Source organism: Callorhinus ursinus, unplaced genomic scaffold, assembly GCF_003265705.2.
Source record: "Callorhinus ursinus isolate GAN/ISIS: 27379988/994484 unplaced genomic scaffold, GSC_fseal_2.0 scaffold43, whole genome shotgun sequence".
Classification (NCBI taxonomy): domain Eukaryota; kingdom Metazoa; phylum Chordata; class Mammalia; order Carnivora; family Otariidae; genus Callorhinus; species Callorhinus ursinus.
Window position 1 is genome coordinate 6,325,737 of NW_027397105.1, and position 3,835 is coordinate 6,329,571.

General features: G+C 42.3%; 1 long non-coding RNA gene across 1 annotated transcript in view; it reads left to right on the forward strand.

Moving 5' to 3' along the window:
- The window catches only part of LOC141370704 (uncharacterized), a 56,204-nt gene that overhangs the window by 40,448 nt on the left and 11,921 nt on the right, over positions 1-3,835 (forward strand). The window contains exon 3 of the long non-coding RNA XR_012374972.1: positions 1,649-1,721. This is a non-coding gene — a long non-coding RNA (uncharacterized lncRNA). The remainder of the gene's footprint in view (positions 1-1,648; positions 1,722-3,835) is intronic.

Sequence of the window (3,835 nt, forward strand, 5' to 3'; positions counted from 1 at the left end):
TTTTTTTTAAAGATTTTATTTATTTATTTAATTGACACAGAGAGAGAGAGAGAGACAGTGTGAGAGGGAACACAATCAGGGGGAGAGGGAGAAGCAGGCTTCCAGCCGAGCAGGGAGCCGGATGTGGGGCTCAATCCCAGGACTCTGGGATCATGACCCGAGCCAAAGGCTCAACCAACTGAGCCACCCAGGTGCCCCTCCCCCAAACTTCTTGAGTTGAATCCTAAATATATTTCATTTCTTTCTTTCTTTTCTTCTCCTTTTTTCTTTTTTTTAGAGAGCATGGGTTGGGGAGGGAAGGGGCAGAGGGAGAGGGAGAGAGAGAGTCTTAAGCAGACTCCACGCACAGAGCTTGATACAGGGCTCGATCTCACGATCTTGAGATCATGATCTGAGCCAAAATCAAGAGTCAGATGCTTAACCAACTGAACCACCCAAGCACCCTGTGTTCTTTATTTTTCATCAACATAAGAAGGTGGAGGTTGTGGATCTTGCTCTGAGCACTGTTGAAGCTGTGACCCATGGGTTTTGATAGTGTCTTCATCACTGTTAACATCTGTGATCTGTGCTTCCATCTTTGATGACTCTTAGATGAGAAATCAGGTGTTATGACTTACTCTCTAGTGAAAAAGATGCTGTTGATACATCACATCCCATATTAGTTTTCTGTGCTAAGTGCTACATCACCACAAACTTAGTGACTTAACACAACAGGTACTGTTATCTCTCAGCCTGTGTGGCTCAGGAGTTCAGACCTTGACCCCCGTTTGGGTCTTATGAGGCCACAGTCACCTGGTTAGCTGGTAGAGAGCTCACCTCAGACACATTACAACAGCTTTTGCTTCTTCAAGGTCAGCTGGAGGGATCTCTCTGACTTTAGAATGCTGTAGTCCCTCTTAAGAATTTTTCACTTTAATGAGTCAGAACCACCCCAGGTAATTTCCCTTTTGACTAAATCAAAACTAACTAATCTGGGATTTTAATTATATTTGCAAAACCCCTTCACCTTTTCTATAAAATGTAATTTAACAAAACCTCAACGTGGGAGTGGCTTCCCATGTCCTTGGCCGTATTCTGTTGGTTGGAGTGGTCTCTGGTTCCACCAGCACTCAGGGGAGGGAGTTGTGCAAAGGCACTAGTCATGGGAGGTCCCTTTAGGGTGTGCCCAGCACATACCCCCTCAGCCTTCCTCTGTGTTTAACTGCAGGACAGGTGTGCACGTCGGCAGCTTTCCATCTCAGCTCCCAGCTGCAATGTTCCCCTTCTCTGCCTGAAGGTAACTTCTCCAGTGGCCCAGGGCATGTAGGTCAGCTGGCAATACCACATAGAATGTTCTCTGGAGCTGCCTGCAACTGATAAGGGACAGGGGTCAGTGAACAAATACCCCAGCTTCCTCTTCTCTAGATGGGAAAGTTCCGAGGTGCGTTCTTCATGATCCCGTAGAAGGTCCCCAGCAAAATTGAGATCCGGTATTTCCCTAATTTCCCACACAATTTTTGTCTCACTTTCCCTACTTCCTCGCATTTGTCTTGTCTCCCAAATGAATGATGTGCGTCAAAGTTTTTCTCTCAGATTCTGCTTTTGGGGAAACCCTGACCAAAACGTGTGGTTTGGTAGTATGTTTATTGTGTTTTCTCTCCTTGCACAGAAGTCTGAGGATGTAAGTGCTATTTCAGAACATTTTGCAGTTTGATGAGGAATTCAACGTGAGCTCCTTTAGGGTGAGTGTTTGTGAGCATTTCCAAATATCTGTTTTCTGTTTCCACGTTATGGAACTGGATGTTTGACAATTAGGTCTATCTTAGCTTTTTATTGTTGCTGTTATATTATCCATATCCTTAGTAATTATTTTTGTTGATTTAATATTGTCCTGAACTGAGGGAGGTAAATTAAAATCTTTTACTAAACGTATTTTTTCCTTTTATTCGTAGTAGGTTCAGCTTTATGATTTTTAAAAAAGATTTTATTGATTTATTTGAGAGAGAGAGAGTGTGTGTGAGAGAGAGCACCAGCGAGGGTTGGTAGGGAAGGGGCAGGGGGAGAGGGAGAAGCAGATTCCCTGCTGAGCAGGAGCCTGACCCGGGGCTCAATTCCAGGACCTTGGGATCATGACCTGAGCTGAAAGGCAGATGCTTAACGGAGTCACCCAGGTGCCCCAGCTTTATGATTTTAATGCTCTCTTTTTGATGCATAGTTATTAATTACTGGGAGAGCTTACTGTGGAGTTATTCTTTGTAAATATGAAGTGGCCTCCTTTGTCTTGTTCAATATTTTTTTTGTCTTCAAGTCAAACTTGCTTGATTTAGAAATTATTTTGTATATACTGCTCGATAGCATTTGCTCATTTTTTATTTTCAACCTTTTTTTATTATTATTATGTTATGTTAATCACCATACATTACATCATTAGTTCTTGATGGAGTGTTCCATGATTCGTTGTTTGTGCATAACACCCAGTGCTCCATGCAGAACGTGCCCTCTTTAATACCCATCACCAGGCTAACCCATCCCCCACTCCCCTCCCCTCTAGAACCCTCAGTTTGTTTTTCAGAGTCCATCGTCTCTCATGGTTCATCTCCCCCTCCGATTTTCCCCCCTTCATTCTTCCCCTCCTGCTATTTTCTTTTAAAAAATTTTTTATTGTTATGTTAATCACCATACATTACATCATTAGTTTTTAATGTAGTGCTCCATGATTCATTGTTGGTGCATAACACCCAGTGCTCCACGCAGAACGTGCTTCTTCTCTTTTTTTTTTTAAGAGAGAGAGAGAGAGCATATGTGCACCCTAGTGGTGAGGAGGGGAGGGGTGGAGAAAGAAAATCCTCAGCAGGCTCCACACCCAACATGGAGCCCCACACAGGGCTCCATCCCACCACCCTGAGATCATGACCCAAGCTGAAATCTCAAGTGGGAGGCTTAATTGACTGAGCTCCTCAGGCACCCTTATTTTCAGCTATTTTTAATCACTCTGTTTTAGCTCTGACCCTTGTATACAGTGGAGTATATAATTGAATTTTGCTCTTTGCTGTAAACTGAGTCTTTTTCTTGAGAGGGACTGTTTATTTATTTACTTACATGATATGCATAGTTGGTTTTATTTATTGTATAACATCTATTTTTATTTCTGCTGTTTCTTTTGTTTAATTGGTGAATTCTTTTGTTTATTTGGAGTCAAAATATTGTTCCCTTCAAAAACTGCTTTTTTTGTCTTTAACTTTTTTTTACTGTTATGTTAATCACCATACATTATATCATTAGTTTTTGATGTAGTGTTCCATGATTCATTGTTTGTGCATAACACCTGGTGCTCCACGCAGAACGTGCCCTCTTTAATACCCATCACCAGGCTAACCCATCCCCCAACCCCCTCCCCTCTAGAACCCTCAGTTTGTTTTTCAGAGTCCATCGTCTCTCATGGTTCGTCTCCCCCTCTGACATACTCCCCTTATCTTCCTCTCCTGTTATCTTCTTCTTTTTCTTTTTTCTTAAAATATGTTGCGTTATTTGTTTCAGAAGTACAAATCTGTGATTCAACAGTCTTGCACAATTCACAGCGCTCACTATAGCACATACCCTCCCCAATGTCTATCACCCAGCCACCCCATCCCTCCCACCCCCAACCACTCCAGAAACACTCAGTTTGTTTCCTGAGATTAAGAATTCCTCATATCAGTGAGGTCATGTGATACATGTCTTTCTCTGATTGACTTATTTCACTCAGCATAACCCCCTCCAGTTCCATCCACGTCGTTGCAAATGGCAAGATCTCATTCCTTTTGATGGCTGCATAATATTCCATTGTGTATATATACCACTTCTTCTTTATCCATTC